Raw genomic sequence first — 26472 nt, 5'->3', positions numbered from 1 at the left:
GAAAAAAAAAAAGTGTTTCAATTCCAACCAACCAACAAGTAAGTAGAAATAAAATTCTCTATTTTATTTGTGTGCATAGTTCAATTCTGTTATTGAACAACTTCTTAACAAAGTAAAAAACAAAAGCAACAAATCTCCAAAATAAGAGTTGGAATTTGTTTAGTTGATTTATTTTGATTTACACTTAGGTTAGTACAATTGGATAGTAGGCAGACATAACTATTCCACTTCATCGGTCCAGAACTGCCGGAGTTATACTGGGTCAAATTTGGAAATTTATCATTAAAAATAGTACATACCCACTGATGGAGCGTAAAAAAATAGTACCAAGGTATATTAATTTTATAAGGTAGAGTCATCGGTGAATACAGAATATTTGTTTAATAGAAATTTGCTTTGATTTATTTGTCATCTATTTTTTAATTTTGTTCTTTGACATTTAATTCACAAGGGCAGGCACAATGTCAAACTACATATAATAAAATATAACGAATTTGTTTGGTATTCTGAATTATTTTTTTTATATAGTTTGACATTGTGCCTGCCCTTTGAAAGCGAATTGGCTGTCAGAGAAAAAATTAAAAAACAGCTGACAAATAAATCAAAGCGAATTTCTATTAAACAAAAAATGTTTATAATTTGAATCTGTTTATAATTTATTTTGACGTTTAAACTTTTAAAGTTAAAAATATATAAATATACCCAAAACACATAATTTCACTTTAATCACATAATTTCACTTTAATCACAAATTTCACATATACAAAATGAAACCAGTTTGACATTAACAAAATTAAAGTTTGACATGTTTAAAAAGTTTGACATTTACAAAATGTAAAAAAAGTTCGACATTTACAAAATGTAAAAAAGAGTTTATTCTCTCTCAATTCTCTCTTAAGGGCCCTTCAGACGATCACACTTTACGTACGAGAAGTCTAATGAAAAAATTAAATGAAATTCCATTCGTATAACAAAAAAGAGAATAAAAGTCGTATGATTTATATTTAGTGTGTTTACACGATTGGTATAAAATAATTAAAAAGGCAGATGGAAACAGCTGTTTCACTTTTTATACGTGTTTACATAAAAATACATCCCTGATCAAATGAAACCGGCTTGTTTTTTGAATCATTTCAAAAAATGAAGAGAGCCATACGACTGTCAAATTTTCCATCTGTATTCTCTCTCAATGTGTGATGGTTTGATTACATATTGCGTTTAGACGATCCCATCCGTACTCTTCTACACAAAATTTTGACAGATCATATTACTGGTGTGATCGTGTAAAGCCGGCTTTAATTACAATGGAAACCGTTGTCGACAAATCACACAAAAAGAGCGGGCGACGAATTAAAAATGAGTGACTGTTGACAGACCACATTTCTTGACGTTTTTAAAGGAATAAAATCAAGACAAAATGATGTTTTGTTAAAAAAAATGATTCTAAATAAAATACGGGAACAGAAATATTATTTTTCTGGTTTTACTTATATTTGTTTCATTTAATATCTACACATGCCGAAAAATGCGCATTTCTGCAAAATTTTTAACAAAATATTTTGAACATATGGCAACGCTACAATATAAAAATAAGAGAATAATGAGATGAACGCCAGCGATCGCAATAAAAGTAAAATAGAATCTATGTCAACCACAATGTCGCCAACCACAAGACAATATTTTGCTCTCCATACAATATGTATGAAAACTTATTGTCGGCAGCGGTTTTGAATCCTTACCATTTCTCCTATCATAATTCATTGGGTTTTTGGAGCGACACTCCAAGAATCCTTAATAATTGACCAGCAACGATTTTACTGACCAGTTTGGATGAATCCAATTTTCCAAGGATATAACCGGAAGATTTTTTGCGCGAAAGAATTTTTTAAATCCTTACCATGTCTTCTACCATGTTTCATTGAGTTTTTAGCGCTAGACTAAATATAATCTATCAGCAATGATATTACAGACCAGTTTGAAGGAATCCAATTTTCCAAGGATCTAGCCTGCAGATTTTGCACGGTAGGGCTTTTTCGCTCCTTACCATGTCTCCCAAAATCTTCCATTAAGTTTTTGGTCGATACTCATTTTATCCTATATAGTATATTAGCAACGATTTTTCTGACCAATTTGAAGGAAACTATATTACCAATTTTCTATACTACACATTGAATTTTTTCATTATCCTTTTTATTTCCTATATAATTTTTTCAGACACATATATTGAATGTTATTGTCTCTAAATTCCAAAAACTATAATTTGTATTTCCATCGTTACTGTTTTTCGTTGCTATCTTCGTAGACGTCTGTTAAGAAAACATAGTATTGACAAACGTAGTCAGTAACAGATGTTTTTGTTTGCTGTGTGGTGAGTTTCATTAAAAACAAGTGTAACACTTGTACTGTTGTGCACTAACTTACACTAATATAATTGTGTATGACGAATGAAAATTAAACAAAATATTTATTAAATAAATTTGTTTTATACAAAGAGAAATTTTGAGGAAGGCTAGAAAAAGCCTTAAGCTAAAACATAAATTATAAGGCTAAATGATAAATAAGAAGCATAAATTTAGCCTTAAAAAGGCAACACTGATCCACAATACGAAAACCATATAAAAATAAATTATTCCGTCCAAAAACAATTTCTATTATTTTTTCTCCGCAATCTCCCTTGGAATCGCAATATCAATATTTAAATAAAAGTTGATTGGCTCTTAATTATCTCTGTACTCTAAAACATCCATGCGCATAAAGAGAAACGCTACTAAAAAAACACACTTTCAAAAAATATTGCCTAATTGCGCTTATTATGATCTAATTTCATTATGTTTTTGTTTTTACAAATTTTGTTTGAACATTTTGAAACAAATCAACATAACCCTACTTTGTTGAATGCTGTCAAGCAAATATAGATTATTTTTGTACTATTATTGCGTACGTGTAAATTGCAGAAAATCGTCGAATTAGATGTAGAACTTTTCATTTTTCAGCTTTAATTAAAATAAAATGTCAAAGTGGCGAATTCAAATAAGGTGGTGTTATTTAATTATCCGATTATTTCTTCATTTGACTGGTACGCACTGATGTCTGAGTTTATTTTTTACATTTTTATTCTTAAAAATTTCCGTTAAAACAGAAAAAACATATCAGGTTTTACACGGTCGGCGGCGGCTTCTATGTACGTTATGGCTAAATTTCGATAATTACTTTGCCAGAGTGGAATTTTTCATTTGTAGCGAAGATACTTTTATTCTGTGTATAATTTTTTCATAAACTTTTAGATTTTATGTATATTTTTAAGATAAAAATTAATTTTACATAATTCCAGGCACAGAGTTAACGGAACAAGTCAGGTTTAGTGACATTTCTCAAAAAAAAAAAAAAAATAATAATAATAAATAATAAACCCCAATATAGAGCGTTTTGAGACGATAAAAGATATAAATTTTTTTGTCGGCCACGCCTACTTTCGAGTGGGCGGGGCTCCAAAGTTTAATACAATTTTGTGTATATCTCGAAAACTGTTTTGTTCATAATAAAAATTTATACATCAAATTAAAGGCATTTAAAATTACCTTTCCAATGATATATAACATGATACAAGAATATGGACCGACTTTGGGTTTTTTTTGGAAAATATATATTTTGACCCGACTTTGTTTTTTCATCTAAAAGAAATCGGAAAAAATGTCAATATAATTCTATTATAAATTTCTATATATTAATAGCCAATGAAATAAGCTTTTATTTAAGGTATAAACCATTTCTGTATCTGATCAAATATTTGATATTTGATTTCAAAAACCATTTAAAAAATATTTTTTTTTTACACGGCATTCTTTGCTTAATAAAGATTTCCTAAATAGGCGGCCTACGGACGGGCGCTAGGGTTTTCTCCTCTATGGTATGTCCAACACCGGCTTTGCTTAATAAAGATTTCCTACGGCCGTGCGCAAGGATTTTCTTCTCTATGGTATGTCCAACACCATCTTCGCTTAACAAAGATTTCCTAAATAGCCGGCCTATGGCCGGGCGCAAGGATTTTCTCTTCTATGGTATGCCCCACACCGGCTTCGCTTAATAAAGATTTCCTAAATAGACGGCCTACGGCCGGGCGCAAGTATTTTCTCCTCTATGATATGTCCAACACCGGCTTCGCTTAATAAAGATTAGTATACATACGTTTTTTTTTTAATAACGCAATCATTATTAAATTATTAATATCTCAGGAACTATAATACTTACAGAAACATATTATAACTTAATATCTTAGTTTTTAAACAATCTAATTTATATACTTTCCTATAAAGGCATTTTTCCAGATTTTTTAGATTAACCTCAAAAATGTCGGGTCAAAAATTATTTTTCCTAAAATTGACCTATAATGGGTCTTTTTTATACATCGTATATCGTGTTACATATCATTGGAAAGGTCTTTGACTTACCTTATATTTGATGTATATATCGGTCCAAACAAATGTATATTTTTCGAGATATACCCATAAATATTTTGAACTTTAGAGGAAGGCCCGCCCTCCCTAAAGTAGGCGTGGCCGACAAAAAATTTGCGACGTGATTTGAAAAATGTCACTAAAACCGACAATTTATTATTTTTAAGTTAATTTTTTATAAAATAACGAGATTTAACAAAAAAATTATTTAAGGGAATTCACAGCAATTATTGTTATTGCTATCAGTGTGTAAAAAAAGCAATAACAAAATACAAGGAAAATGTTGTTGTTGCCGAACTGTCACCACCAAGGCGAATTCATACAAGGTATTGGCAGTTCTGCAACAACATATTACATGTATTTTGTTTTTGCATTTGGTTTACATAAATGTCAAAAAATATACGAACGGTGAATTCATTTTATGATTTTTATACCCTACACACCTTTAGCGGGGAGTGTATATTGGGTTTGTGGTGATGTTTGTAACATACAAAAATACTCGTTCTATACCCACCTTAAAGTATATCAATCGGCTTACAATCATTTTCTCGTCCTATACCCACCTTAAAGTATATCAATCGGCTTAGAATCATTTTCTGAGTCGATTAAGCTATGTCCGTCTGGCTGTCCATGTAAACATTGTGCGCAAGGTACAGGCTACAATTTTCAAGATAATTGGATGAAATTTGGCACACACGCTTCTTTTGGCCCTATTAAAAATAGTTAAAATCGGTCCATTATTTTGACTAGCCCCATACAACCGTACCCCCAAATATTATGTTAACAAAAGTCGACAAAACTTAGTTTTATAGAACTTTAAATGACACTTCCGATTTTTGTAATGATCGGGCTTTATTTGACCCTAGCCCCCATACAAACTCCCCTTCAGAAAATGACTTAAAGGTCAAAATTCACTTATAAACACTAATAACACTTTTTAATTCTACATAAATAATAATAAAGGAGACTTAACTCGCCCTACCAACATTTTTAAGGATAGGGCCATATTTTGCCTTACTCCCCTTTGAGCCCTTTTGTAAAAAATCTCTTTTTTGGCCAAAAAGAAGTAAAAACATTCAAACCAAATGCTTTATTTTTTAAAATAATTCCCATTTTTAATATACATACTGTCTGGTGTAGGGTATCATATGGTCGGCTACGCCCGACTATACATACATACTTGTTTTTTTTTTTAATTTTTATATTTAATTAAAAAATAAAGATAAAGGTATAAAAACTTGCGATAAAAATACATTCTGAATGGAATAATGTTTGTTTCAATCGAAAAATTCTATTCCGGCATATTAATTTGCAAAATTTAACTGAGTGCCTGAAGTCAAATTAAACTTATTTTTTGGTGAAAAATAAACATATTCATAAAAAATTATATCACAAATGAATAAATCTTTGTTGCGAATGGATAATTCTACTCCGGCGAAGTAATTTTCAATATTTGGTCATAAAGTAGCAAAAGCTGGCCGGGTAACCTCATACGGGTTTTGTGATATAAAGTGTTCCGGAAGAGACTTCTTTAGCTAATCTCTTCATCTTCATAGTGTATATATAAAACAATATTGTTTAATTTGTTAGCATTTAATAGATTTCTGAATTAACAATCTGCCTCTGTCTGGCTAAATTCTTCATATGTGTTTCTTTATGTAAAGTGTTCCGGAAAAATTATTTTTATATAAACACGTTATATAAACAATGTTAATATAAAATAATATGGTTAATATGTTAACATTTAATAGAAAAAGAATAGTTTCTGAAATAAATTTTTTATAAGCATTTGTATGCAATTATAGCATTAAATAAAATTATATTTGTTTAAGAGATGCTTTGTATTTTAAGACTTATTACTTGTCAAAATATAAACGAAGTTTTTCTCCGTTTAACGGAAATTTGACAGCTACGTAAACCAGAAGAATTAGGAAAAAATCGCCTGATTTACGTAGCTGTCATAGTCATAGTTAACATATTACAAAATACTGTTTTATATTTTATATTAACATTTTGTATATAACGTATTAACTAAAAAGTATCTCTTCAGGAACACTATATTAAGAAACAGGTATGAAAAATTTAGCCAGACAGCGGCAGTTTGTTTTTAAGTGATGGCTTAATCTATTAAATGTTATCAAATAAAACAATATTGTTTTATATATACACTATGTAGATGAAGAGATTGACTAAAAAAGTCCGTTCCGGGACGCTTTATATAGTACAATCCATATGAGGTATTTACCGGCTGCAGCCGGAATAGAATAATCCATTAGCAACAAAGATTCATTCATTCGTAATATAATTTTTTCATGAATACATATCTTTTATGTTTTTTTTTTTCACAAAATATTAAGTTTTACTTGACTTCAGGCACTCACTTAAATTTTACCGTGAATTCGCCGTTTTTGACATTTACGTAAACCAAATGCAAAAACGAAATACGTGTAAAATCAAAGTAAATTAATAACAATCTCTTGTTGTACAAAAACATCTACAACAAAAACATGTATTTTGTTTTTGGAAAACCCTTCCTATGACTGGAACTAACACAAAAAATGATTTCACTAACACACAGCAAATTTTTTATAGAATTGTTGAAACAAAATTTTAAAATTCCATCAACAATGACAGCAAAATTACCGGTGTTAGGTTAGGTTTTCACAGGTAGCCAATTTCGGCTTTACTTGGGTCCATATTGATCCCTTTGTAAATACCTGTAAGAAAAAGAAAAAGAGAAGGAGAGTTAGGGAAGAGTGGAGGAGCAGAGACAGTTGTAAAGAGGAGGAGATGATGAGAAACAAATAAGCCAGGCAGATGCCGTGGATGAATAGTGTGAGTAATAGGATTCACACCCTTTTTGACAAATTACTGAACTCTGGAAGACGTTCCAATTGAACGTTTGACAATTCGGATAGATCACCAAAATAGGTCGATCCAAGCGTCTGAAAACGGGCCTCCGCCAAAGCAGGACAATCGCAGAGAAGATGAGTGATAGTCTCTTCTTCGTCCTCGTATCGACAACTTCTACAGTAATCGTTGAACAGAAGACCAATGCGTCTAGCATGGTTCCCAAAATTACCGGTGATACAGAGTTATATTTTTCGTCTTTACAAATTAATTGTTTGCGAAAACCAAAACTCAAGAAGCGAATAATTAAAAAGTTAGAAGCATCAGAGGACTTAAGTTTCTGCGTCATATGTAAAATGGTAAAAGATTAGTAATTTATGTATATGATTACAATATTATTAAAATTGGCAATATATCTTAAAATATGAATAAATTGTGTTTTATTATAAATTGGTATTGCCGTCAGATTTGACGGATATATCTAATATTTATATCATCCATGATTAGAAAAAAACAAAAAAGTGAGCAGCTCAAATATATGTTTTAAAAGTCTATAGAACTCATAAGTGCAAGGGTGATGCAACATTACATGTACACAAATGAATTAATCACTTTTTACATATTGCCTTTAAGAAAGTGATGGGAGCTTTGTTCTACGCAATGATGGATATATTCTCAGTTGTGTCAGTCAATTGACCGGTAAAATGACTGTAACTGTTCTTATAGGGGTATTTATCAATTGCTTTTTTATAAATTGTTTGGCAATATATGGAAACTTTTTAGCATAAAGGAAATAAACATCCCTAAAAATAATTTATATATTTTAAACAAGAGTCATGGGTAGTTGAATTGTACCCAAGCTTGTACCAATATATTTAAGCTTATAAAAATAAGCTTAAAAAATTTTATAATTTTAGCAAAAGCCTAATGGCTGATATGTGTTCAGTATAATTCTTCAAACAATGCAAAAACAAAATACATGTAAAACATGTACTCTTTGTAGAATTGCAACCACCTTGTATAAATTCGCCTTGATAGAAACCTAAGTATTATGATTAGTTTTGCTATCCCTAGTAGTTATCGTAAATCCTGTGAAACGATTACAAATGTTTGGGTATCAATCATTTGGACAGCGGAACAAACAATATTAATTATTATTTTCTACTTAACGATTAGCCTTCCAATTTTCTGATTAAATATTTAAACACTTTTAGTAATAGTAAGTAAATAAAAAAATCTTTATTAAAAAGGTATTTTAAAAAATTATTGGGTATGAGTCATTACGCCTCGCCTATTTTTAATACATTGCTATTAAGTGAATTTTAATGATGGTAAATATATAAATAATATATTGCAATTAAGAATGGTTTATGTTTTTTTCTGACATGACATACTAATATATTATTTTTATGTACAACTTTGACATTTGCCGTAAAACCCTAAGTATTACATACATACGTATATAGATATGAATAGTTCTACATTTATGTCCTTTTATTTTTGCAATATTCTTATTAAATATTTAAGTAATTAGTACTAATCTCATTCAATGTATATTGTACGTACCTATAGTCGCTTAATGATAATTTGGGAATAATAAAAAAATTGTCGAATTTGGTTGCAAGCTAAAAACAAAATTAAATACAAAAATTTGAACATATTTAGAAATAAATATGTACCTATTTAGTTTTTAGTATTTTAATTTTATAGAGAAATAGAGGATCTTTTTGATGGAGATGTTTTGATTAGTTAAATTTGATTGTATGGGCTTTATTTTATACAGAAGGTGAAGTTAGTGTTATGGACAAAAATATATACTTATTAGGTAAAAAGATTTGCTAAACAACTTAAATAAAAGGCTAATTTAATATGTAATGATAAAAAATTAGCTTTTGTAAATATCGGAATAAAGATTAAGTCGGTTTTAGTGGTATTTTTCAAATCACGTCGAAAATTTCAACACTCAGATAGTTCGATTGTGTGTGAAATGACGTAAAATGTTTTTGTCGGCTATGCCTACTTTGGTGTGGGCGTATATAAAATAAACGATTTTTTAAAGACCTTGATGTAACATGATATAAAAAAGGACCTATTATAGGTAAATTTTGGGAAACATAATTTTTGACCCAATATTTTTTAGGTTTATCTAAAAAATAAGGAAAAGTTTCCTTTATAGGTAAGTATATAAATTAGATTGTTTAAAACCCAAGATATTAAGCTTTTTATTGAGGTATGATATGTTTTTGTAAGCAGTGTTCTCCAAACAATTGTCTGAAGCTGTAGCCATAGCAGTAGCATTTGTTTTGGTTTATATTCAGATGTTTTGAAAACGATTTCTACTTATAAAAAGGTCTACAGTAGCAGTAGAAATAGTTCTTAATAAACACATAAACTAAAAATGAAGTAGTAGCTTGGTATTTTTTCAAGCTGCAAAAGACGCAAACTTAGGCCCCGTTGGTACCTTTGTGATACCGGTCAAGAAATGAAAATAAAAGTAAAGAAATAATGGAAGATTTTGAAAAAATGAAACAAATGATCGTTAGGTGTATAAAAATATCCTACAAGAATTTTTGCGCTCATATACCTGAATACTTAAAACTATGTATATTAATACATTAAATAATAACATTACTATAACTCATTCAATAGCTAAAATACAATTTACCAAATTGATCTATTGTTCAAAATAAAATCAACTATTTTTAAAATAAAAACAAAAACGAAAGCACTTTCATCTAAAATATTATTAATTAATGTGTGGCAGTACAACATCAGTCATTTTTGTAAAGATTTTATTTAGAATTTGGGTATATGAACTTCCAGAACTTAATGTCCTTCCGACAACGATTTTGAGGATCTTGATGACACATGTCGTGGCCGATTATCAACAAATATACAGTAATGTATTCAGAATATACAGTAATATATTTATAATTATTTAATGAACAATTATATATAAAAAAATAAATTATTTATTTAATAATTTACATGGTTGTAACGTTGCTAATTTAATTACATAAGAAGTGTTTCTATACTTTGCAGCAAGTAAAATTTTAATTCCTTTTTGAATCTCGAAAGATTTTGAATACTTCGCAATTCATTGGGCAATAGATTAAATTCATGAGGTCCAGCATAAGTAATGCGCTGTTTTGTTAAATCAAAACGACACCTCGAAGATCTTAAATTTCCTGATTGTCTAGTGTTTATTTGTGTATGTGATATATATTGGTAAAATTGTATTGATTGATAAGCATTTCCTCTTATATTTTTAAAAATATACGTTAATAATTTGTGTTTGTACAGACCTCTAACTGGTAAAATATTTGTAGCATGGTTCTTAAAGAGATCAACTGTAGAATAATGCGGTGGCATATTAAACACAAGCTTCAACGCTTTGTTTTGAGCAGATTGTAGAGATTTCAGTATATGGCTTCCTTTATATCCATATATTATAGGTAGATAAGTCAGATGAGAATGGATAAGTGACATGTAAATGAACATTTTTATATCAGAAGTGAGTTATCATGTTAACATGGGCATCCCATAAGAGGTTATGGTTAAGCTGTATACCTAAATATTTTACTACATCTGACTCTGTTATTGGAGATCCGTCAATATGCACAACCATTTTATCTCCACTTCTAGAGCGATATGGTTTAAATATCACAAACTTAGTTTTTTCAGCATTTATAACTAGTTTATTTAGTCTCGAAAACTCCAAAATTATAGCCGAATCATACTCAATTTGCGTCTGCAAAACTTGTTTGTGTTTGTATCGATAAAATAAGCACATATCATCTGCATACATATATAACCTTCCATTAAAATTAATATTTTTTATATCATTAATGAAAATTTTAAACAAAAGAGGCCCCAATACGCAACCTTGAGGAACCCCACATTTTACTGGAAGCAAAGTGCTTCTCTTATTATTAACTTGTACAAATTGCATTCTGTTTGACAGGTACTGTTGAAAAACTCCTAATGTTTTACCTTCCAGTCCAATCATTTCGAGTTCTTGCAATAAAATATTATGATTTACTAAATCAAAAGCTTTTGAGTAGTCATAAAATACACCTGCCACTCCACAAAAACCGGCATCAAGCTCACTGCATATGTACTCTACAACGTTGATGACTGCTTCCTCCGTCCCCGTGCCTTTTTTTAAACCGAATTGTCGGTTGAACAAAATATTGTTTCGTTCAAGATAAGAAGACAATTGTTCGCAAATAATTTTTTCAAAAATTTTATCAACAGTATTAGTACTGAAATAGGTCGAAAGTTGTCAATTTTATGCGACCCTAATACTTTAGGAATGGGAACAATTTTATGTATTTTAAGAACATTTGGGTAACACCCTTCATAACTTATTTTGTTGAAAATACTTTTTAAAGTGTCAACCACGCATTCTCTTCTTATTAACAGCATTTTAGGCGTTATACTATCATAGCCACTACTTTTATTTTTATTTAAATTATCCAAAACATTTTTTACCTTTGTTCGATCAATTTGTTTTAAAACAAATTTAGACCTTTGCTGATGTAGTGTATGAAAAAAGTTAATGTCATCCTCTGGATTAGCTGTTACTTTAGTTTGCTTATTTTCAATATCTTCAAAGAAAAAATTATTAACCGCAACGGCTTTCTCATCATCATCTAGTAAAATTTCATTCTTTTCATTTATAACAGCTCTTAAATTGTGATTGTTTCTACCAAGCTCTTTATTTAGAAATTCCCATGTTTTTTTGGGATCTCCAGAACACGATCTCAGGTTGTTTATATAATAGTTATACATTAGGTTATACATTTAGTTATACATTTAGAATCAAAAATATTTTTATACGAAAACATCGCCATTTTATCAAATTTGTTTAATGGGAATATGAGAGCATATCTTGGACTAATATGTGTACCTACAGCATTTGGGGTACGATACCATTTTACAATTTATTAAACCATACCATTTTTGTCAAGACCCATGATGAATAATATTTTTCGATGAATGGGCTTCCAATATATTTTCTGAATTCATTTAGATTTAAAAATATAATTTGTTGCATTAAAAATTCCTCCATTTATGAAACCACCTCTAAATGTGTTTCTTGGCAAACTTAATGGTTTTCACTATATGCTTTATGGTCTGAAATTATTTTTTTTTTTGAAAGATTCGTTTAAAAATTAATCTGAACGAACTGAATATTGAGCACAATGTTTAATAACTACGATTTAGCTTAGTTTCACTAGTTTGGTGCGCCCTAATGGGATTAATTAAAAAAAAGATAAGCGCTTATGGGAAGCTGTTGTAATTTTTGAATGAAATGTTTATTTTTTATGAGAGCTTTTAAAATATTTGACTTCCTAAAGTATTCAAAAAGTCTTTTAACGAGATTACCATAAGAATTTTCATATTTAGTTTGCGATATTTTTTCAAGATATTTGAACGGGTTTCATTTTCGTCAATTCTGACATTTTCTTTCATGATTTTAAAGGAAATAATTGTGAACTGACCTCAAAGTCATCTAAATATAACAGTTTTATATCATATTTTAAATATTTACTACGAATGAAGGAAAATATTCTAACTTAGGTAAGATAATATACGGTCATAATCGGATATGAATTTCAAAAAAAAATTAATACCAAAAAAAACTAATGAACCTATTTACAAAATTACATTTGTTTTGTATTTTAAACACTTAACAAATAAATATCGTGAAAAAATATTTGATTTCTTTAAATCTCTCCTTTTTAAATTAAGCTGCACAATTATTTTTTATCTCGCTCCTATTTTTTTGAACACAGCTGTACTTGTTTTGTAAAATAAACCAGAGAGCTCAATTGAGAGCTCGCTGCGCTTGTGTGGTTTAAGGCAAATAATAATAAGAAATTGGACTATGACATTGTTTTACAACAATAACATATCCTCTCCACACGGACGAGTTTTGGGGCCCGACTCTCTCACAATACGTCAAAACTTTTTTGCGAAAATGTGAAGATAATTTACCTTCTTGCAATTTTTCTTAGGTTAGGTTAGGTAGGCAGGTCGTCCTCGCGATGTCATCACTGGGGACACACTTGGGTCCAGTATTTTGATCCCTTTGTGATACCTGAAACGAGAGAAAACGGTCAAACAAAAACAAAAATTTCATATAAACAGTCAATATAAATAAAATAAACGATATCGAATACTATAGTTTTTTTGTATTCAACAAATTCTTCTCAAATAAGACCCAACGGTACAAAAGCAAAAAACAACAAAAAAGAATTTAATCCTTTTTTGAAACTCGAATAACATAAATTAAGGCAGAGAGAGAGAGTGAACAAATCTTATCACATACAGCAAGCAGCAAGTGAATGAACAGCGGTCAAGCTATTAACCAATCTACCAAAACCAAACCAAAACGAGCGACCATTGAAGCCACCAACAAATAAACAGCATGACATTTAAAATTTTTCGACGTGGTTCTGCACGTTGTATTGGTTTACTATCGGCTTTTATAACTATACTATTATGTCTCTACTATATCTCTATGGGTCAACCCTCCATACAACCCAAAGATCCCCTACAGGCCAGTTTATTAACAGGACAGCAAGCAACTTTAAAACATCAGCGAATGGTGGCACTGGTTCAATGCAGCAACAGCAGCAACAACAACAACATTATAATAAAAATTATGCATCGCATAAAATGAAATACAACGACAATGAATATAATACAGCTTCAGCCACATACAGACAACAGCAGCAACAACATAAATTGATAGCGAAATCTGCTTTATATAACAATAACCCAGCTTTACAAGCTGGCAGCAGTATAACAACTGGTGGAGGGTTAGCAGGTGATAGTGGCAGTGGTAGCACAAGTGGCAATGATGGTACTGCTTATGCCGCTAGCATGTATGTCAATAATCCTCAATGGGGCGATAAATGTTACATTCTAGATGAGAGTGATACAAATATTACAGCCCAAGAGGAATATGCAAAATTTGATTTTCAGGTAAATACTAGTAAATACTGCAGCAGCAGAATGTAAAAAAAATGAATTGCCTACATTCAACGATAACATTTTTTTAATGTTTTGCATATTTATGAATTATGTTTCATTTGTTTTTAACTCTTTTTCTTTTTTTCTGTTCACCAAATTACAGCCAGAATGGATACGTACCAAGGAGTATTGGGATAGAGGTTTCGAAGAGCGTTTTGAAGCACAGAAAAAAGATAAGCAACGACCACCATTAAAGGTAATTATGCATAAAGATTTACGTATTTTTTTTAGCGACTATGTAAATTAAATGTTTAAAAAGGGTGATTAAGTTGAGTAAATCTGGTTATTTTTATAAACTGTTTATTAACCTCTTCGATCCTGGAAGCAATCTTAAACGAACAATTCCAATTCGATAATCGTTCGATATAATATTTTCAAAATAAAGTAAAACAAACTAACTAACTAACTATCTAGCTAACTAACTAACTAAATTACTAACTAACTAATTAACTTACTAACTAAATAACTAACTAACAAACTAAAAAACTAACTAACTACCTACCTAACTAACTAACTAACTAACTAAATAACTAACTAACTAACTAACTAACTAACTAACTCATTAACCAACTAAATAACTAACAAACTATTTCTTATTTCACGGTGGTATTTTTCATCCACTGGTAGACTTCACAATGGTCCACCATCGTCCATGAATCCTTCCATGAAGAACTCAGGTGATAATTTTTGTACATGGATGTGCCGGTCCATGTACAAGCACTTTTCTGAAATACCCCAGCTATCCAATTTCTTGCAATAGTAGTTACGTTAGGCTCAAGCCTAATGCACACCCCGACAAGGAAAAAGCAATCACTGGTCAAAAGTCAATAGAAGGGGAAAAGAACACCAACATCAGGTGAAATCGATCTTCCTTCTATATCAGAAGATGATACCCCTTCTGATGCCACCAAAGATTGCATTATTTTAAATGCAATCCCCTTCATCTAATTATTTCAGTACATTCCTTAACCTCTTTAAGCCTGCGCAATCACATGGATGTGCCGGTTCATGTACAAGCACTATCCCCTTCATCTAATGATTTCAGTACATTCCTTAACCTCTTTAAGCCTGCGCAATCACATCGATGTGCCAGTCCATGTACAAGCATTATCCCCTTCATCTAATGATTCAGTACATTCCTTAACCTCTTTAAGCCTGCGCAATCACACTGAGATGGCTCTGTTGTTTCGGTAACAGCACCTAGAGACATAGTTAGTAGTCCGAAATACCCAATAAAATGGATCAGAATCTTTCTTTTATAAACCGATTTATGTGACAAAGGAATTTGGAATTTCCAAAGTCAATTGCCCCGGCAATTAGTCGCGTAGCATGTATCAATATATCTTGTTGAGATGGGTACAGCACCGAGGAACTTTCCCGAAACTTAAAAAAGAATACTAAATTAGTACTTATCTCCAATATATGGTGACTTTCCCGATCTTTCACCAATTTTCGCATCAGTTCCATTCCCATGATTATAAAAAAAACACTCTACGGTATAATAGGCAACCATTGAATACTAACCTGACAATTCCCCAGCATATACCGGCACATCCCACTACGCGACCGGTAAGAAATAAACAGACCTGTTCGAACAGAGAATTTGCCAACCCATCAGGATATATCAGTCCTTAAACCAACATTCTCTCCCCGCGATTTTAGGTATTAAACCACAGATTATCAGGTGCTCTGGTTAGACTCCCGCCAAATCATTTCAAGGCGTAGCCGAGGATACATTTGACATCATTAGTTTAGAGTCCCGGCTGACTAGAGATACTGGTAGCATCTTTATACCCCGGCATTGCCATAACACCATGTGAAGATTTTACCATGTGAAGATTGAACTTTCTGAAGACATGTTCGGCTTTATTGCAGTTTACTTCTTAATTAATCTATTCCCCCAGTACTTTTTCAGTTTACTGTTAGCATAGATTGGTCTATAGTTGTTAGAGTTTACATGTGAATAAAGTGATTCGTCTTTGTAACAGTCTCTAAATATTTTATCATTACTAATACATTTTTTACAATTTTTTTAAATATCTTTTTTCAGGTCATTGTTGTGCCACATTCCCACAACGATCCCGGTTGGCTAAAAACCTTTGTCAATTATTTTCAAAGTGATTCAAGGCAAATTTTAAATTTAATGGTCACTAAAATGCAAGAGTATACCGATATGACATTCATCTGGTCGGAAATAAGTTTCCTACAATTGTGGTGGGATCAAGCCCATCCCACAAAACAGAGAGCCCTGAAAAGACTTATTAATTCTGGAAGATTAGAGATCACTACCGGAGGCTGGGTTATGACAGATGAGGCTAATGTACATCTTTACGCCATGTTAGATCAACTAATTGAGGGTCATCAGTGGTTAAAGAATAATTTAAATGTAACTCCCACCGTAGGCTGGTCCATAGATCCGTTTGGTCATGGCAGCACTGTGCCGTACCTCTTATCGGGTAGTAATTTTGAAGGAGCTATAATACAACGTATACATTACGCATGGAAACAATGGTTTGCTAGACAACAGAAGGGTGATTTTATATGGACACCATATTGGAAATTACAAGATGAAGAAAATAACAAACGGGGTAGATTATTAACTCATAATATGCCCTTCGATATATATTCTATTAAGGGTTCCTGTGGACCACATCCTTTTATATGTTTAAATTTTGATTTTCGTAAAATTCCCGGAGAATATACTGAATATTCTATTAAGGCTCAATTTATAACCGATGAAAATATAGAAGAAAAAGCTCAATTGTTATTGGAACAATACTCCCGTACAGCCTCCTTGTTTCCCCACAATGTTGCCCTTATACCAGTGGGTGATGACTTTCGTTATAACAAAGAAAGGGAAGTGGATCAACAATATACGAATTATAAAAAGTTAATCGATCATATAATGGCCAATAAGCGTTTGTACAATGTGGATATAGCGTTTGGTACACCCAAGGACTATTTTGCTGAAATTAAAAAGAGAACCAAAGAATTTCCCACTTTCAAAGGAGACTTTTTTGTTTATTCTGATATATTTTCTGAAGGCAGACCAGCCTATTGGTCTGGTTATTTCACTACTAGACCTTCGTACAAAATTCTCAGCGCAGATTTAGAACAAAATTTAAGAATAGCAGAAATACTCTTTACGTTAGCCTACAACACCGCCCGTCAGCAACATAATGAAAATGCCATTAAAATCTTTGAAAAGAACTATGAGAAAATGATACATGCCAGACGTAATTTGGGTCTATTCCAGCATCATGATGCCATAACAGGAACCTCTAAGGCAGCTGTTATGCGTGATTATGGCATGCGTTTATTTGAAAGTTTACAGGATGCGGTGAGAATGCAAGAATCCACTATTGAATTACTCATACAAAACGGTACCCAACGACATAATTTCCTTTTGAGCGAATTGGAAAGAGATAATTTCAGTAAATTACCACGTAAAACACCCATTCCATTAACAGCATCTAATGGTCAAAATAATGATTTCTCAATTGAATTCACCTCTTCTTCGGCTGATGGTAAATCAGCTTCATTTGTTGTCTTTAATCCTTTAACCCATAAACGTATAGAAGCCATAACTATACGCACAACTACGCCGTATATAAAAATTGTTAATGATTTGGGAGTGGAACTGAGAAATGTACAAATAAATCCGGTTTGGAATATTACCGATCCTTATGAAATGGGCATGGGTATGATGGGTTCTAGCACTGCAGCACGTATATATTTCTAAACGTCAATATGAGGTTATGTTTATTGCAGAAATGGAAGCGTTATCTTTAAATTCATACCAAGTAGTTGTGGATGAGGTGAACTATAAACGTTTTATGTCTTCAATATATTGCGATGAATGTTCTGATAATGTCGAGGGTATAACAGAAGCGCCAATGACAAAGGAGGAATTTGTGGTTAAATCGAAACCACCAGGTAAGTGATTATCGATAAAATAGTTTTTGTTAAAGTTTAGTTCTAGTTGAATTTTAGTTGATTTCAAATTCGGTTCGAGTTAAGTTCTTTTTCAGTTCTAGTTAACTTCTGGTATAGTTCTAGTTCAGTTCTAGTACAGTTCTAGTTTAATTTTAGTTCAGTTCTAGTTTAATTTTAGTTCAGTTCTAGTTCAGTTCTAGTTCAGTTCTAGATCAGTTCTAGTTCAGTTCTAGTTCAGTTCTAGTTCAGTTCTAAGAAGTGAGATCGAAAAATTCTTAACACACGTTTTTCATTACATTTTTCAACCAAAGTATTATTTGATTTTTTTTTTTTGATCAAGTTACCTTTGAAAAACATGTCAGTTATTATGTGTAATGTCAATTATATTAATTTTTTGTTAATCTGATTAAAATGAGTGACCAGAAAAAAGTGCGTACTGAAATTATTAAATATTTTCAACTAAACCCAACTTGGTCTTACAAAAAGTTGGCCAAGCATACAAAGGTCTGCCGTCAAACTGTTTCCAATGTTATTAAACAGTACCGGGAGAACTTGTCAGTTGATAGAAAACCTGGTTCAGGTAGAAGGAATGGTCCACATGATGTTTCTAAAGCCAAAAAATAGAACGCATTTTCAAAATAGCTCCCAACACATCCGGTAGGAAAGCAGCTCGGTAGCTCTGTGCTCGGACTATTTGGTACGTAAAGTTAAAAGCTAATGCAGGTTTAAAAACATACAAGGCTCAAAAAGTTCCTGACAGGAACGCTGCTAAAAATTTAGAGGCCAAAAACAGAGCACGGAAATTGAAGTCAAGTTTTTTATAAAAAAAAAATTCTTGCTGCATAATGGAGGATGACGAAACGTATGTTCTGGCAGATTTTTCGCAACTTCCAGGTCAAAAGTTTTATATTGCTGATGCTCGAGGGAATGTTGAAGAAAAGTTTAGGACCCAAAAGCACACAAAATTTCCCAGAAAGTTCTTGTTATGGCAAGCAATATGCAGTTGCGGCAAAAGAAGCCAATCATTTGTTACAACTGGCTCTATAAATACCGACATTTACATCAAGGAATGCTTACAAAAAATGCTGCTTCCATTCATAAGACTTCATAATGTGTCCACTTATTTTTGGCCTGACTTGGTATCCTGTCACTATGGTAAACAAGCCCTTGAGTGGTACAAGAACAATAATGTGGTATTTGTACCAAGAGAGGCAAATCCTCCAAACTGCCCGGAGCTAAGGCCAGTGGAGAGATATTGGGCTCTTGTTAAAAGAGAATTGAAGAGTACAAAAAAGGTGTCCAAAAGTGTGGTAGATTTTAAACGGAGATGGACTACATGTTCGAGCAAAGTGACAGAAAGCACTATCAAAACGTTAATGGAAGGGTTTCCGAAAAGGGTTCAAAATTTCATCACTAGTGATTAAAACTATAAAAATATTTTTTTTTTTTGTAAATTGTAATAATAATTGGAATCAAATAAAAAAAAATGAAGCTGTAAGTTTAGTGGTTTCTTTTTTATAAACATATATGTATGTTAAGAATTTTTCGATCTCACTCCTTACTATTTGAAGTAATCAACTGCTACCATGGTAAAAATATTAATATCAATTCTCTCTTTTTGTCGCCATATTAACCATCTGACGTTTGCTGGTATTTTAATAAATTGAGCTACCACATTTACTTTGAAAATTCCATTTTTTGTTTGTTTATTTTTTAATCAAAATCAAAAATAAAATTCAATTTAAACTAGACTAAAAATCAAAATGTACAAATGAAATAAAAAATTCAATAAAAGTTTAAATAAATGTACAAAAAATTCAATCAAAACTATAAACTTCCTGTTAAGTCCTATATCAATTATAATGTCTGTTGCTGTCGTATCAAGCAATTGCAATTAGTGCTCCATCCGGTCCAAGAATACACGATTTTCTTCAAGTGAAAAAATTTAAAAAATATAAAAGGCCTTAGAGATAGAACTTGTTGTCAAGGCTACCTAGATACATATAGGACTGGGTAAACGCAATCCAATGATTCTGATAGGCTTGCTAACGGGTAGTAATTAGAGGCATCGAGCATATAATTTGCCACTATCCTAAGACACAGATTATGTTGAAATGGCTGGGGAATAGGTTCTATAACAAACATGCAGTCAACTGCATTTATCATTCGATTGGAGATTATCTCACGTTTCTTCAATTAGGGAATTGACTCGGTAAATCTTCTGTGTTAAAACGCAATGAGAATGCACAAGTTTCAATTCATCATTCCTTTTTATATATTTTATATCATTCTTGTTTTCTTTTAGTGTTCTTGTTTCTCTGTCTTTGGATCCTCAGTCTCTTTGAAGGGAATTGGATGTTGTCCTTTTTATGGCACATAAACCTTCTTATACTAAACCTAAGGACACAATTATACATGCAATTTAAATAACAAACTAAAACAATTCCTTTAAATGCAAAAGTAGTTTTTTTTTCCTACATAGTTGCATAAAAACGTACATAAAAATTTTAGGAAAAATATAAAACGTTTAAATTTATTCTTTCAAAGATTTTTTAATCCTTTTATTGCACATTTGATCTGTAAACATTTAATAAATAGATTTTTAAATTTGTTTATTCTCATGTTTGCAAAACATTATGATTATTTTATATTTATGACCCATTTTCAATACCAATATTTACAACTTCGTTTTTTTCTAGTTTTATTAAAATTCCTCAAAAATTAATTGTCAAAAAATTAAAAAAATATATTTCTCGTTTACAAAATAATAAGACAATTTCGGTCTCTTTAACGGTGTAAAAATGTGCAAAAAAAAATAAAAAATGTGTTGTGTTAGTAAGAAAAATTGCAAGATTGGAAGGTCGTCAGGGTTTCTCAACCTGTAGGAAGCTCCAGAAGGATTGTTGTGATCCTGAACCAGGAGTCTTTGGCGCCGCTTCGCGAGAAACAAGGGAAGGTCTACTACGGCTTCGAGTCGATCTTCCTTCGTGTCTACCGAGGCGACGACAAGGGACTATTGGAACAGGATGATCCCGATCCGAACCAATCCGCTGCGGATATGTCTTGCGACGAGACTGACCTTTCGCTGAGTCAATCAACTTCTAAGTTGGTTAAGGAGGGGGAAGAGTCAGTTGACGAGGACGATCTTCTTGCCTCTGACAAGGAGGACGCCAACGTCACAGTGTTGCGTATAGACAAAAAGGGAGATGGTGAGAGTAACCCAAATTAATCTCCACCACTCCAAAGCAGCCTCGGCTGCACTGCTCCTCCGAATGGGTGTAAGTGGGGAGGAGCTCGCCCTAGTCCAGGAACCCTGGATTCACCAAGAAAGGGTGAGTGGACTAGGCATGAAAAGCTTTAAGCTATTGTACGCAAAAGGATCTGGTAAGATTCGATCCTGTATAGTGGCCAAAAGCAGTCTCAACATCTTCATTCTTTCTGATTTCAGTGATGAAGACACCGTAGCAGCCATATGGGAGACCAGTGTAGGTGCTATATTGGTTATCTCGGCGTACATGGCTTACGACCACAGCGACCAGCCACCGAACAACCTGGTCTGCAGATCCATAGAGATGGCAAACTCAAAAAGCATGCCGATCATCATGGGGGCTGATGCCAATGCCCATCACACTGTCTGGGGAAGCTCGGACATAAACGCTAGAGGTGAGTCAATCTTTAACTTCATTCTAAGCAATAATCTTGATATTTTAAATTCAGGATCCGAACCGACCTTTATTGTTTCAAACAGAAGGGAAGTTCTTGACATTACGCTGGTTAGTTCTATGCATCATGATAGGATAAGGGGATGGAGAGTCTCAAGTGACTGCTCTTTCTCTGACCATCAGTACATCGATTTTGAAATCGTAGTTGACAAAGTGGCCCCAAAGCCCTTTATAAACAGGAGACGAACAGATTGGGAAATGCAAATGGGGCTAATCTCACGTTCACTCCAGGATGTACCGATCATCGAAAACCGATCGGACATAGAAAACGCGGTTGAAACCATAAATCAAGCTTTCAAACACGCGACTTCACTGTCGTGCAAACAGAATATGCACAAAGGCAGATGCAGACCCCCATGGTGGTCTGCGGACATTGCGAAATCTCGAAAAGAGACGCGCGGACTGTTTAACGAGGCAAAGAAAACAGGAAACTGGATTTCTTACAAGACCTCGGTTAATCGCTTCAAAAACCTGGTAAGAAATGCAAAGCGCAAATCTTGGAAAACCTTCTGTAGCGGCGTGGAAGGTTCTTCTGAGATCAGTCGTCTGCGCAAAATCTTATCATCTACTCCTCCTGTCCCAAGTTTCATTCAGAAACCCTGTGGCAGTTGGACGACTAGCAGCCAAGAAACCTTAGAAGTTTTAATGGCCACTCACTTTCCAGGCTGTCAATCTCCGGAAAACGGTACTGACATGCAGTTTACAGATCTCCCAGCTGATACAGGAATATCCATAAATGAAGATAAGATCAACTGGGCGATAAACAGCTTCGACCCCTACAAATCACCGGGTCCTGACGGTATAATACCTGCGGATTTGCAATACAATGCTGTCCATCTTATGCCTTGGCTAACGCGGATATATGATGCCTGTTTAAAATGGTCTTATATACCCGAACCCTGGACCAAGTGCACAGTGGTCTTCATACCGAAAGGAGGAAAGACCTCTCACACGAAGCCAAAGGATTTTAACCAATTAGTCTATCCTCCTTTCTTCTCAAAACTTTGGAAAGGATAATTGATCTGCATCTCAGAATGCATATCAAACCTGACCACCTATTAGCATCTCAACATGCCTACATGAAGGGAAAATCTGTTGAGACTGCACTACACTCGCTAGTTTGTCACATTGAAAAGACAATAGCGCAAGGGGAATATACACTTGTTGCCTTCTTGGACATTGAGGGGGCTTTCAACAATGTTCACCCTGGGTCGATAACAACGGCCCTGACTGGCCTGGGTATAAACCAACCAATAACAGCTTTCATCAAGAGATTACTGACTCAACGAATTATTATCTCTGAAATGGGAGCAGCAAATGTCACAAAAGTGGCAAATCGCGGTACCCCACAAGGTGGAGTTCTATCTCCACTTCTGTGGAACCTAGCGTTGAACCCACTTCTTATGGATCTTAGATCTATGGGATTTAAGGTAATAGCATATGCAGACGATGTTGGAGTAGTAGTATCTGGCAAATATCTGGATACTTTATCGCAAAGGATGGAGATTGCACTCAAGACACTCAGTACGTGGAGCAACGTCAGTGGCCTTGGTGTAAATCCATCGAAAACGGAACTTGTTCTCTTCACTAAGAAGTACAAGATACCCACCTTCACTCTCCCACGACTGAATGGGATAGAATTGAAGTTATCGGATAGTGCAAAATATCTGGGAGTAATCCTAGATTCAAAACTATCATGGAGTTTGAACACTCAATCTAGAGTATCAAAAGCGGCTGCGGCCTTATACTCGTGTAAGAGAGCAATTGGCAAATCATGGGGCATAAACCCCAAGAACACCAAATGGCTCTTTGACATGGTAGTCAAGCCCATACTATTGTACGGTGCACTTGTATGGTGGAAGTCTGTACAAAAGGACTCACACCGCAAACGTATTGAGGGAATCCTTCGTACATCAGCTCTATTGATAACGGGGGCCCTCCGCACCACCCCATCAAAGGCTCTCTTTGTCATGATGGGATGGTTACCTATTGATCTAATGGCCCAAGAGGTTGCCCTCAACGCGGCTATTAGACTCAATACAATTGGTACGTGGCATATGATTCAGTCAGGTCACTCCACCATTCTCGATTGTCTAGGAGAGATTCCTGACAATATCGACTATTGCATCGCCAAACCGTCTTTTGATAGAAGCTTTTCGGTGAATATCCGACACGATCCAAATGTGATGGAAACAATCCTCCATGACGGATCGTATAAGGTTTTCACTGATTGCTCAAAATCAAACCATGGTGTAGGCGGTGGCTTTTACATAGCACATTCGGGAACGGAAGTATCATTCAAGCTTCCTGACCAATGTAACGTCCTTCAGGCTGAACTATCAGCCATTAAACGGGCTGCAAACTGGCTCAGGTTTTATCGAATATACGGTGCAAATATAAGCTAGGCTCCTCGCTTGCAAGAGAGCATACCGACCCTTTTGTCGGTATACCGCTTTCAACCTGCAAACGCTCGATACGTGAAAAACTATATGAGCTTGCGCAATGCAGATGGTCGACTGAAGCCACCTGCAGACAGGCAAGGATTATGTGGCCATCTTACGACCCACAAAGATCCCAAGCCCTTTTATACATTCCGAGAGTTAATCTACGGAACTTAACGGCAGTGGTAACTGGCCACTGGCCTTTCGGACTCCATGCAAGAAGACTGAACTTACCCAGTAACGACTTCTGTAGGAGCTGCCAGGATGAAGAGGAAGAAGAGAGTATAACTCACTTCCTCTGTCATTGTCCTGCCCTAGCTGATCACAGAATGGGTCTGCTAGGTAGCTACTTTCTGCATGACTTAGCGGATCTATCGGAGGTTAATATCCGGAAGATAGATTCCTATATTCGTGCGACAAACTGGTTCGGTGGAAACCAGAGTGATTAGGTTGAAGTGTACTAATACGCCGACCGTTCTCTCTCGTTTCAGGTATCACAAAGGGATCAAAATACAGGACCCAAGTGTGTCCCCAGTGATGACATCGCGAGGACGACCTGCCTACCTAATCTAACCTACTGAAAGATGGACCAATATTATAGTTAACTGACATTAAAGAAAAACAACAATGAAATTATAGTGGGGAACCTAAAAATACAAATTAAAGTAATGTTAGTAATAATAAACAAATACATTGCGTTAACAGAAATTCTTTAATCACAATCTACAGCTTCACATTATAAAATTATATGTAAAAAATAAAAGATAGATTAATAATATTAAAGAAAATTAAAGCTAAATAAACCAGAAACTCAGAACAACCGGCTTTAACTCTATCGTTATTGAGAGTCTTGTATTTGCTAATAATTTTCCTATTCAAAAGTTTCCGACAAGTGGCATTTAGCTTAGCATATATATATATATATATATATATAATATATATATATATATATATATATATATATATATATATATATATTATAATATATATATATATATATATATATATATATATATAATATATAATTATATTATATAAATATATGTATATATATATATAATATAATATATATATATATTATATAATATATACATATATATATATATATATATATATATATATATATAATATATATATATATATATATATTAATATATATATATATATATATAATATATATATATATATATATATATATATATATATATTATATATATATATATATATATATATATATATATATATATAATATATATATATATATATATATATATATAATATATATATATATATTTTATGAACAGATTTGGAGATTTCGTTCGAAATTTGGGTTTAAATTATAATACCATGTAGCGTATGTTAGCATTACATTCATAACTTCAGCAATATTTGTAAACGTAATCTATCCAAATTATCCGACAAATTGACAAATTATAGAATTTAAGATGGTAAAATAAAAACTAGTATACAACATCATCTAGAAATGTAAATAAAGAACTAAAAGTCATGGTGAGATAGTAGAAGTCAAAGGTCATGACTCATGAGTATCAAATCTTTACATATATCGCGATTATTGTTCGTCGTATGAGTTTAGATGTTATTACAACTTTTGTATACAATACAATTTCATTTTTCTTTGCTGTGTTACTTAAAAATACCAGTTGATTAATACTTTAAAGATATTATGATACTTTTCATGCATCAATCAGCAGCATTATTAAATCATTTATCTTAGAATTTCGGCAAATTAGCACAATAATTGTTTATGCAAAATTTCAAATAGGTATAGAAGTTGCAATTATACTTTAAATTTTGAAATTTAATTTGGAGGACATAATCTACTAAGTACGTAGACTATTCCCACCAAATTTTCGCGAGTTTTTTACATAAAAAGTTCCAATAGAAATATTAAAGAAAGGACGGACGAGGTTGAATCGACCCAAAAAGTGAGTTTAAGTTCATGGATGCACCAAAAGGAGAGAGAGGATTTATTATTCACGGTGTTAGATTGAATAGTGTAAATTA

General features: G+C 32.8%; 1 protein-coding gene and 1 pseudogene across 1 annotated transcript in view; both read left to right on the top strand.

Annotated features, from left to right (window-relative positions):
• Positions 1–8391: 8391 nt before the first annotated feature.
• LOC111680253 (kinesin light chain) overlaps positions 8392–26472 on the top strand; it is a 168396-nt gene continuing 150315 nt past the window's right edge. Inside the window, exon 1 of the mRNA XM_046952354.1 lies at positions 8392–8523. The gene's annotated coding sequence lies outside the window, so the exon portion shown is untranslated. The remainder of the gene's footprint in view (positions 8524–26472) is intronic.
• LOC124420199 lies at positions 13566–18292 on the top strand (annotated as a pseudogene).

This window comes from Lucilia cuprina, chromosome 5 (assembly GCF_022045245.1).
Source record: "Lucilia cuprina isolate Lc7/37 chromosome 5, ASM2204524v1, whole genome shotgun sequence".
NCBI classification, from domain to species: Eukaryota; Metazoa; Arthropoda; class Insecta; order Diptera; family Calliphoridae; genus Lucilia; species Lucilia cuprina.
Note: the sequence above shows the minus strand (reverse complement) of the source record. Positions and strands in the feature narration are given on the sequence as shown.